Genomic DNA, 12,814 nt, shown 5'->3' with positions numbered 1-12,814 from the left:
TTGAATTAAATATTTATTCTTAATTAATGGTAGAAGTGTTGTTGTATTAGAAATAGTATTTAGTTTACATAAATTTTGTCAGTGGTTATATTTTATAATGTAGAGACTCACTAAGGCTGGTACTACACACTATAAATGTTTTCTAAAAGTTCTCTTTTATAAAATTTGAAAAATTCAACCAATAAGATTATTGGTTGAATTTGCTTGAATGTAACCTATGAGCTTTACTGGTTGGATTTTTCAAGTTTTATAAAAGGGATTTTATCAAACTTTTACAGTGTAATCCCAGCCCAAGAAGGGATTTTTCAAAATTTAACCAGCTTAAAGAGGTGATAAGGGAGTTCAAAGTTTATATGGCAAAATATTATTTAATTTTACAAATACAAATACAATGCCACAACAGGCAAAATGCCGAACAAAGTGGCTGAGAAAAAGATGCCCATAAAAATATGGATGTCATAAATTTCAAAAATATAGCAACCCAATTGAAAATACAATTAAGAAAAATTGTAAACAATATATTCACATGATAAAATATTATACAATGCCCATAAAGAATACTTATGGTTGTCTTATTTTAAGTATGGATAGCTTCTCGATTTAACCCAACATGTTTATCGTATTTCTTTTTAATCGTGTCAATTGTGTTACAATTTACTACCTCCGGGGGTAAGCTATTCCATTTATTAACAACCCTATTAGAGAAAAATTGCCTGCGACACCATAACCTTGCATTGTCCCTCATCAATCGATACTGGCGTCCCTTTGTAAAAGCAGTCGATTGGCGGTGTACTAAAAAATCATGGTCCATCCTATCCATCCCATTGAAAATTTTGAACGCTTCGATCATATCTCCTCGACACCTGCGTTCATTCAATGTAAACATATTCCAAAAATGAAGTCTCTCTTCATAACTCAAGCCCTGTATGCCAATAAGGACACGCATAGCTCTTCTCTGCACCCCTTCAACCAAGTCAATGTCCCTCTGTAGGTATGGTCTCCAAAACCTTACTGCATACTTCCGACCAGGACGAACTAAGCCTCGAAAAAGCGGAAGAATGACATTAGGAGACCTTTTTGAAAATGAGACCACGCATTCTATTCACTTCTTTGACCACCGCTGAACAATGTTCAGAAAACCTAAGCCACTCGTCAATAAGAATTCCCAAATCGGAGACCCTAGTTGCATCTGGGATAGTGACACCATTCAACTCGTAAGAGAACCGTGGGTTGTTCGAACCAAAACGAGCAACCATGCACTCATCAACGCTAAACATCATGCTCCATTCATTTGCCCATGCCGCAATCCTGTTTAAGTTGGTCTTGAGCAACTCCCTATCAATTTGATTCCCGATTACCCCCATTAGCTTCACATCATCTGCGAATTTGCTTTAATCCCATCGATACCCTGATCAAGTGTATCGATAAAAAGTGAAAAAAGTATGGGGCCAAGGACACTTCCTCGAGGAACTCCACTTGTGACATCTGTCCAACCAGAGAATTCCCCGTTCACCATAACTCGTTGCGACCTATCTCTTAACCATGATCCTATCCAATTCAGCCAATTGCCCCCAATTCCAATCTCGTGTAAACGCTTCAAGGGTTTACCATGTTGGACACGATCGAATGCCTTCTGGAAATCCAGGTAAACAACATCTACATTTTTGCCGTTACCCAAAGCCTTTGTCACATGATCATAGAAGCAAAGGAGGTTAGTTACACATGACTTCCTCTTCCTGAACCCATGCTGATTATCCGACAATATATTATTCTCGTCTATCTACTTCATAAACTGCCTTTTGATGATAATTTCCAAAATTTTTGAGAGGGAACTCATCAAACTCACTGGACGATAATTGGACACAGCTTCTCTACTATCCTTCTTAAATATCGGAAGAACATTAGCAAGTTTCCAATCCCTTGGGACAATACCCCAATAAGATAAAGGTTACGCACGCTATCCGTGAACCATAGAGGGTGCGATGTACAAACACGCTTTTTTCGAACAAAGGGTATGACAATAGTCTATAAGGTTTTCGCGGCCATCATTTGATAAAAATTGTTTTTTCGGGTTCGAAGACCGTCGTCCGTTTGAGTTTGTTCTCAACGTTTCCCCAACACTAGTGGTTGGCATCATCAGGAGAATTGATAAACTGGATCAAAGTCAAGTTTTCCGGAGTCTCAGGTTGTATTTATGCACATAAGTGGCTTGAACTACACTATTGTTTTGCGATTGGTCAGTGGATTCTATGGCTGGCAGCGTATTGTAAACAGTTGTTATGCTGGTAGAACCTGATTGGCCGAGAGATGTGGAGTTATCTGATTGGCTGTTGTCATCATTCTGTTGCTGGACCTTGAAGGGGAAGGTTCTTGTTCTTCTGAGAGCTGGTGTCCAGGATCTGCTCAATTTCAAAGTTTCTTCTCTTCTATTATAGCTGTTTTTGTGCTTGTATATTTCAATAGCGTATATCGTTGCGGCCGATTGTGAGTTCCATTGGATCTCCCACCTACAATCTAGCCAAGGTGTTAACCACCATCTTGCAGCCACACATAGGAAAAACAAGCACATTTGTGAAAAGATTCTGGTCACTTCGTCGAAAAAATAAGAAATATCAACTTGCAACCTGATGATATACTGGTGAGCTTCGACATCGTATCATTGTTCACCAAGGTGCCACTGAAAGACGTCTTAGCACTACTCGATGAAATATTCCAAAAAGATATAGTAGGCTTTTTCCAGCTTTGCCTTACTACAACCTATTTCACCTGGAACAACGTCATCTATGAACAGACGGATGGAGTAGCTATGGGAAGCCCCTTGAGCCCGGTAGTTGCCAACTTCTTTATGGAAAAATTCGAGGAGCAGGCAGTAACAACAGCGCCTCGTTGGCGCTGTTGTTACTGGACTGTTTGGTCCTGTTGTTACAACAGGACCAAACGTTGACCTTGACGGCTGACCAGAACGTCCAAGAACGGGATCTTTCTCTATTTCCATAGTGAACTTGATGTTCGGATGGATTCCGTTGAGATGGTCCAAGAATCGGTGAAGATTTTCTTCACCATGCCCCCAAACAACGAATGTATCGTCAACGTAGCGGAGCCAAATTGTTGGTTTGAGAGGCGCTGTTGTTACTGCCTGCTCCTCGAATTTTTCCATAAAGAAGTTGGCAAAAACCGGGCTCAAGGGGCTTCCCATAGCTACTCCATCCGTCTGTTCATAGATGACGTTGTTCCAGGTGAAATAGGTTGTAGTAAGGCAAAGCTGGAAAAGGCCTACTATATCTTTTTGGAATATTTCATCGAGTAGTGCTAAGACGTCTTTCAGTGGCACCTTGGTGAACAATGATACGATGTCGAAGCTCACCAGTATATCATCAGGTTGCAAGTTGATATTTCTTATTTTTTCGACGAAGTGACCAGAATCTTTCACAAATGTGCTTGTTTTTCCTATGTGTGGCTGCAAGATGGTGGTTAACACCTTGGCTAGATTGTAGGTGGGAGATCCAATGGAACTCACAATCGGCCGCAACGATATACGCTATTGAAATATACAAGCACAAAAACAGCTATAATAGAAGAGAAGAAACTTTGAAATTGAGCAGATCCTGGACACCAGCTCTCAGAAGAACAAGAACCTTCCCCTTCAAGGTCCAGCAACAGAATGATGACAACAGCCAATCAGATAACTCCACATCTCTCGGCCAATCAGGTTCTACCAGCATAACAACTGTTTACAATACGCTGCCAGCCATAGAATCAACTGACCAATCGCAAAACAATAGTGTAGTTCAAGCCACTTATGTGCATAAATACAACCCGAGACTCCGGAAAACTTGACTTTGATCCAGTTTATCAATTCTCCTGATGATGCCAACCACTAGTGTTGGGGAAACGTTGAGAACAAACTCAAACGGACGACGGTCTTCGAACCCGAAAAAACAATTTTTATCAAAGGGTATGACGTCGTGCAAAACAGAGGACAACTTTGAACTAAATTCTTTCCATTGACTTACTACCCCTACTGATTCCAACCTGCCTTTGAAAACTTCTGCTAACCTTCCTCTCAAAACATCAAAGTTAGTTCTTCGAAAACAAGGAACCAGTCTTTTGTTATCAACCTTACCCGAGGAAAAGTTACAGTGAAATCTGACTATACTATGATCACTGGAAGAAAACTCTTCCTCCACCAAAACATGTTCAACAAGATCCTCAGAACTAGTAAGAACTAAATCCAAAATAGCAGTGCCCCTAGTGGCTTCTGATACATGCTGATACAAAAAATTTTCGAGCACCAACTTAAGAAAGTCTCTTTCATGCCTGAATCAAAACCTGGGTAATTGAAATCCCCAAGTATGATAACCCTCTTGCGCTTACACATGTAGGAAATTTCATCATGCAATTTGGCGATGTAGTTTTGATCCCTATTCGGTGGATTGTAACAAACCCCAACAATAAGTTTATGATGTCTTTTGTTTTCAAGCTCAACCCATATAGTTTCAATATCACTTCTCTTCACATTACACTCTCTAGCCTTCAAACATGATTTCACGTATATCAACACTCCACCTCCTTTCCTATCCGATCTATTTCTTAAAAAAGTATCGTATCCTGAGATGTGTAAGAAAGATTCATCCCCATCGTTTGCCCAAGATTCTGTAATGGCTATAAGATCCAGGCCCTCCACAACTAACATAGTTTCTAAAAAATCTTTCTTACTACCCAAGCTCCTGGCATTTATTAGCATACATTTTAATTTGCCCGGTGATTTAGTGTCATTCGAGAAGCCATCCAAGTCAGAGGTGGGTAATTCCCCGTCAGTACTGTTGTGATTATCATTAACTAACCCGCATTCCCGACTAAGTGGTCTGGGAGTAAAATATAGGCCTATACCAAACAGGAACCAGCTTGAATGATAGGATACTTTAAAAGTTTGTCAGAGCTGGGTGAATTCTTGAAATGGGCAAAAAACTGTTGTGCAACAATGGTTCACAGGGCTCAACAATGTTTTTTGGAATGTTTAGGTACTTTGGTTATTGTGGTTCTTAAACAATGTGTTTTAGACACGTTCGTTCCTTTATAATGGTTTGTCACTTATGGTCCCATTACATAGAGAAAACCCATGCAGCATGGGGCATTATAGCTAGTAATGATATACATATGATTAAAAAATCAATAAGCACATTGCCTTATATGCAACTGGCATTCATTGATTTAAGAGTTAAAATATTCTGGAGCAATATACTTGGAAAATATTACTATGATATAAAATTTTTCCTGAAAAGAGAAGGTTTGAATCCAGGTACAAATATCTGTCTATACAGTTAGGGGTGGCTTAAATTCACATGACATAACGTGTTTGAGCCATACTTTGATAACGGAGACATTGAGAAAACTTGAAGGAATAGATAGAACCTGGGACCGTGATACCAGAAACAAGAATTCAGGGGTGGTTCGAAACTGAATCTCTACCCATGTGGGACTTACTTTTTGTGCTTCCTGCCTATCCCCTCCCTATGACCCCACATCCTGCATCAGGGACCCTAGGCTGGAATCTTTCACGGGCAGCTAAGCCAGATTTTTCATGGGGCTTCCTTCTACAGTTAATTTACAGTGTGAAAAAAATGAGAATAGTCCCGGACTGGAGCCCAGGCAGCCCCCTTATGGGGCCATGCACCTCCCTTATCCTAACAATTCCTAAGCAAAAAAATCCATTTTGTTTTTCGTCTTTCGTCCAGGATTTGGCACCCCTTCAGAGAGTGGACAAATATAATTTTGATTTTTGCAAGTGAATGAAACCTTTTTTCACCCATTCACTTCGGATTTATGCACCCCTCTTGAGCTGCACCCCATGCGGCGGAAAAGAGCCACTCCTATCACAAGGGGTAAGTGTGAATTTTGGTTCCTTCCCCTAGTGCAGGAGGTCTTTAACTTTTTTCCAGACGCAAGCACAGCCTGTACCCATCATCAAAAAGAAGAGCACCCTTAAGGTAAGTTTAATAGATGATTGCTTGAAATGATGATGATTTTCAATTCTTGAATGCAATCCCTCCAAGGTGTTTAATTGGAACATTAATCAAGTGTTTGCGAGCAACCGATCGGGCTGAAGATGCCTGCCCTAGTGCATAGGTTCCCAAACTTTTCATTCCATGGCTCCCTTCTTCAAAAATTTTTTTATCTCATCAACTCCAAACTTCAGTGAACCCATAGAATCCTATGTTAAATCTGTAGCTTCTATCACCCACTTTGAACCATTCTATAACCCACCAGCAGGGCCGTAACTAGGCTGGGGCAACCAGGGCACTGCCCTGGAGCCCTGAGCCAAATGGGGCCTCACAAAAAATGCTCTGGCTCTGCCCACCAGGGGGCGATATTGCACACTTTGGGAAACACTGACCTAGTGTTTTCTCCAGAACACGAAATGAAGGCCGGTTTTTACAGATTCAGTTTTTTTTTCCTTCAACACGATCTTGGAAAATTTTTTACAAATCGAAAGGGCGATTACAAGATTACAATCCTTCAAGTTATTTAAAAAAAAAAAAAAAGAGTATTCGCAATCCCGTAGGAAGGAAGCAAATTTACGCCGTGTAGACGCTGTCTTTGAAGAGCAATAAAATTGCCATAATTTTCAGCATGTAATCCGCAGGAAAAAAGAAAGAACTCTCCGAAAATGGAAAATTTTGTATACGGCCCTCATTCATGAACGTAACTACATATCTAGTCAGCTTATATATTATTCAGTAACCCGCGGGTTATATCAGTTCCATACAGTACTTCCAACCATACTTTACAACTGTTCGAACTGTTGCACGCTGGAATAACTTCACAGGGCTGGCGTCAACGCCTTTTATTCACTGTGATGCACAGATTTGCATGCAGTTTCTTCTTCCTCAGGTTACATTTGCATGCATGGTGTTCTTTTCCTCCTGATAAATTTCAACAGGAATGCTGTTCTAACGTTTGTGGAACAGCCATTTTGAAACGTGCTAGCACGTATGCATTTCATGTTAGACCATGCATTCTTTGATGACAATTGTTTGTATTGGTGTGTACTCTATCACCTCTTCAAGTTTTCCCATCTTTTCTGAATCACCCTGTATATAGCGGCTTGATGCCATGGGTGGAACTCCAAGAGTTTCCCTCACAACACTAGGTGGTGCTGTGTTCAACACAATATTCTCTTGGTCATGATGAGATTTTTTAAAAGTTTGGTTATGACGATTTAGAAACTTTAAGATTAAAACCTTAAAAAAAAGTTAAATTAAAATTAAATAAATTTTCAGAAATAAGTTCAAAACAAAAAATTAAACCAAAGGTGATTGATAAAAGAAGCTCTTCTTATATAATCGCCTTCATTCTAATAAGGCCGGGATTACACTATAAAAGTTTGATAAAAGTTCTTTTATAAAACTTGAAAAATACAACCAATAAGCATACTGGTTATATTCGCGCAAATGCAACCAATACTCTTATTGGCTGCATTTTTACAGTTTTATAAAAGAACTTTTATGAAACTTTTATAATGTAATACAAATACAAATACAACGCCACAACAAGCAAAATGCCCAACCAGGTGGCTGAGATAAAGATGCCCATAAAAATATGGATGCCATATATTTCAAAAATACAGCAACCCAATTAAAAATGCAATAAATAAAAATTATAAACAGTATATACTCGTGATAAAATATTATACAACGCCCATAAAGAATACTTATGGTTGTCTTATTCTAAGTATGGATAGCTTCTCAATTTACCCCAACGGGTAATGCCGGCCTAAGATACAGAACTGTTGTTTTCTTCAATGTACATACATATAAATTCTGTTTCACTCGTATTTCTTTAGAAGTTCTGTGATTTAGCCATGATGGTATAATTTTTCTTGCTTTCAAACTTTAATATTGTAGGCTACAAACTTCAGTATTCCCGTCTTCTTGACGGGAAGAGAGACAGGTACAGAGAATATTCTTGAGAATAATATTCTCTCGAAGAACTACTATTATAAATTACTAGAGAATATTCTTATTGAAAATAATAAGAATTATTCTCAAGTTATTTATAGAGATTATTTATTATAATACAAGTTATTGCATATATTACTCTTTGGAAGGTCTTCTATAACTGGAGAATATTCTGATTGAGGAGAATATTCGAAAATATTCTGAAGGACTATTATTAATAACTTGAGAATAATTCTTACTATTTTCGATAATATTCCTGTAATTTATAGTAGTCCTTCTAGAGAATATTCTCATGGATATTATATATAACTATATTGTAAATAACAGGAGAATATTCTAATCAAGAACTTATAAGAATATTCTCAAGTTATTTATAATATAAATTCCTCCAGAGAACATTCTCGAATATTCTCCTTGATGAGAATAATCAATATTCTCCTAAAGATTATTCTCGAGAATTTTACATTTCTAACTGTGACACAGATTTGCATATGGTTTCTTCTTCCTTTCCAGGTTATATTTGCATGCATACAGTGTTCTTTTTCTCCCGATAAATTTCGACAGGAATGCCATTTTAACGTTTGTGGAGCGGCTGTTTCAAAACGCACTAGCGCATTTGCGTTTCATGTTAGACCATGCATTTTTTTATGACAATTGTTTGTATTGGCGTGTACTATCACCTCTTAAAGTTTTTCCCATCTTTTCTGAATCACTTTGTATTTTATTGAAAAACTAACTCTTCTATCCTGTTTTTTTGCCACATAAACAATATCAAAATTTTTAAGCTCACTTTGTTTAAAAAAATTGTGATTTTTATACATCTAATAAATTCTAACAATATTAATGAAAACCGGTTCATTTAAACACTGGAAGGTAATAGAAGCTTAAAATCAGCAAAACGAAAACTGTGTTGGGAGAAAGGAAATTTTTTCACTAAAAAGATGGAACCATCACAAAAGATGGAAATGAAATTATTAGTATTGTTGAGGAATTTTATAATACTCTATACAAACATGAAGAACAGGATCGGAAGAGAGGAAAGGGAGCAGGAAGTAAAGAGAATGGAGCAGAATTTTTACAAGTAGCCCCTGTGCTGAAAGAATAAGTCTACAAGGCTATAACATGTATGAAAAAAGGGAAATGCCCAGGTGAAGATGGGATTTCAATAGATATTGTTAAAGAAGCAGGGGGAAGAATTTGCTAGTATACTGGTTAATTTATTCGCAAATTGTCTCACAAAATCGGATGTGCTAGGAGATTGGAATAGCGCAATGATGGTTCTTCTTCGTAAAAAGGATAAAAAAGTGGATATCAAGAACTATAGACCAATTGGTTTCTTATCAGTAATTTATAAAATCTTCACCAAAGTGCTGACATATAGGCTCGAATCTACATTGGACGCAGTTCAACGAAAAGAACAAGCAGGTTTTTGAAGTGGATTTATTTAAATGGATTACATCGAAACAATCAGGGAACTCATAGACACAAGGAATTCGAATTACCATTTTGTATGGCCTTCATTGATTTTGAGAAAGCTTTGACTATGTCTTCACATCTGCTGTTCATTAAACACTGGAAGGATTTTAAAGCTCTAGATATGTAACTGGGGTAGAGAAGACTTACACCAATATCATTAAGAAAATATATGACAAATAAAGGCAACCATCTGTTTGAATAAAGGAAAAGCAAACGATTAAACATTGGAAAAGGAGTTAGACAGGGTGATACTATCTCACCAAAGCTCTTTACTGCTGTTTTAGAAGAAAACTAGATTGGGATGAGAAAGGAATTAAAATAAATGGAGAATTTCTCAGCCATTTGCGTTTTGCAGACGACAATGTCATTAACAGCAGTAATCCAGACGAACTAGAAGAAATGATACAAGAACTGGCAAAGACAAGTATTCAGGTGGATTTGAAAATGAATCTGTAAAGACTGAAGTTATGTTCAACCCCTTTGCTTTGATGAATAATATATCTTGCTCAACAACACAGACATGGAAGAAGTACAAAGCCATGTATACCTGGGACAAGAAATTACCTCTTTAATGAAATAAACAGAAGAATCAGAATAGGATGGAGCACTTTTGGCAAAATCTGTGTAGTTCTGAAGAGCCACATGCCATTATGCCTGAAAAGAAAAGTGTTTTACCAGTGTGTGTTACCAGCAATGACTTATCTAGCTGAAACATACACTCATAAGCAAGATGATACAAAGACTATAGGAGGTAGTCTATTATACACAAAGGAGCATGGAAAGATATATGTTAGGCATCAAAAAGAGAGACAGAAAACAAATCACTTCAATTGGCACAGTGATGACGAAGATCGCTAGCAACCTTTAACGATGGTGATATAAATCTATTCCACAATGTTCTGCAAACCTCAAACGTGTTTGAAACGCGGGCATAACGACATCAGCATCAGCGTAATAAACCCCCAGCACACACATTCACTCAACATTTCACGTGTGTCTATTCGACAGACACCCTCCCCGCAGTTAAGAAAGTTGCAATTATGGCTGGAAGACATTGAGAATCAACATATTTACCAGAAGAAGACTCATTGGGATTTTGCAATCTGGAAAGTCCTAGGTCGAAGTGCTAAGAATTGTGAATGTGCCATATCCCATAAAATATCCCATTTTTCAACAAGGCTACCTTGAATTTTTTATTCTTTACTGAAATCAAGAATCTAAAGATCATTTTCACAACTTATAAATCATATTATGATGATCATGAGTGGTAATATAAATATTGTGATCATACACACATTGAAATTAGGGCTGGTCCGATTAATTGGATTGGTTAATCAATCAATTGTTAATCACAGTTAAACATTTTAGTTGAGTGTCGTAATGATAAATGATAATACAAATGATGATAAAATAACAATACAATGATAAAACAATAATGATCGTGTAAAAAATCGACTCGATCAATTCGATTAAAATTTTTATTTAAAGTTTGTGAATTAACTTGATTTTTTTCAAAAACCGATTAGATGTCTTATATATTTATAAGACATCTAATTGGTCAATATTTTGATCAAATTAGATTCAATCAAAACTGAAGATTTTGATTTCAAATTGAGTTTGATGGAAGTTTTAGAATACAATACCAAAATTTATGCAAAATGTCTGCACTCTGAACAGTAGTTTTTCGTATCCTTGGAAGCATCAGATCATCTCCTGTACCATTTGTACATCCAAGTACCATTTGAGAGGAGTTTCTCTAAGAAACCAAGCAACAGTATAATCGAAAGTAGTTTTGAAAGTGAATAATAACCAAAAATAACCAATTTAAAAAAAAAGACAAGATCCCAGTGAAGAAATTACAGGTTTTGGCAATCATGTTTAGAGTATTAAATTGCTTGAGAGAGAGAGAGAAGCAGGCAGTCTTAATTTACTAACCTATTCCTATATTTGTGATCACATCTACTGAATAGGTGAGTGAAATGTGAATAAAATATATTTTTATTACATCTATTAATATTATATGGTCACAAAGAATATTTAATTAAAATTTGATTAATCAGTCGATTAATTGACTAAACTTTTTTTGATTAACCAGTTAAAAATTTTAATTGATTTCCCCAGCCCTAATTGAAATACATTTTAATTCCCTCTCCGATTTGCAGTAGCCCTTTATTTTTCATCCATTGAATCCAAGTGATACTGTACTTTTTCCTAGTTTGGAAGTTGTTTGGAGAGAATTGGTGACGTTCCGTATTTATTTTATCCCAAGTTCTGGTATTTTTCTGGGAGAAATATGGTCAGCCTGTGACAGGGGATGACAAATCCCAGGCGCTGGGTCAACATAGCAATTAGATAATCAATATTGGTGCCTAAAATTTTCTGTATGTGATTACTAAACTGGAGTTTATGTAAATAAAACCCAAAATACTTTGATTTCATGGCAGTGTTTTTTAACACAGGAACTAGATATAAAGTCCTGAAAAAGTTAAAAGAAACATTATTTACGACCGTTTTTCGAGCAAAAACCAGGTATTTGGCTCTTAACCCCTTCGCTTACAAGCGATTGGCAACAAATTCGTATGATCTCTATTTGATGAATTGGCGATAAATATGGTAGCCTTGTCTTAACCTAACCGCACGTTAGAAAAAATAAAATAAGAAGGAAAAAGTAGAAGATAAAGGGAAGGGGAAAAACACTTGATAATTTTTGTCACACCACGGTCGTTTTCTGCACGCGAGAGCTAATTAGACCGCGGGACATACAATTTATTGCCGATTCCGAACGGCAGTGTTTTTTTATACTCACCGAGGGGTTGGTGCACTAACCCCTCGATGTGGGACTCCCTGCGGTAGCAATGTTTTTCTGTAGTCATGTCGCGATTTCTGTTGTGCCGAAAGGGAAAAAAACAAATGAAAGATTAAAAAACAGTATAATAGATAAGTTGATAAAAAAAAATGTAGGTAAAAAGTAAAAGATTTCTTTTGCACCCTCACCTTCCTGTTCTCTTTCACTCTTATACGTAGAAAGATACATCATATGTGAGAAAAAAATCACTATCAGGGTATAGGAAAAATGAAGAGGAAAAAGTTATAAGGTTACAACAAAGCTTCGCGATGATGAGGAGATAGTAAAGAAAACACAGAGAACTTGTTTGAATTTATTCCACTGGAGTTTGGACGCAATATTACATCCTTGATCGTAAAGTGGGTTAAGAAATTTTACACCTAAAAAAAAAAAAAAATAAAAAAATAAATTGGCACCTAAATTTATTTTCACTCTGTCAAGCCCTGGCCTACGAATAAACAAAGTTCCCCATTGTACCATTATCTATAATAGTCTATGAGCAATCGTCGTATGTATACCAGAACTGACCACATAC

The 12,814-nt window shown here is 36.9% G+C and overlaps 1 protein-coding gene across 1 annotated transcript in view; it reads right to left on the bottom strand.

Annotated features, from left to right (window-relative positions):
- LOC149067547 (uncharacterized) overlaps positions 1 to 12,814 on the bottom strand; it is an 80,155-nt gene that overhangs the window by 45,260 nt on the left and 22,081 nt on the right. The gene's annotated exons all lie outside the window — the stretch shown is intronic.

This window comes from Pholcus phalangioides, unplaced genomic scaffold, assembly GCF_987345545.1.
Source record: "Pholcus phalangioides strain wild (caught in Gottingen) unplaced genomic scaffold, Ppha-v1.0 ptg000029l_1, whole genome shotgun sequence".
NCBI classification, from domain to species: Eukaryota; Metazoa; Arthropoda; class Arachnida; order Araneae; family Pholcidae; genus Pholcus; species Pholcus phalangioides.
This window is presented reverse-complemented; position numbering and strand designations above follow the sequence as displayed.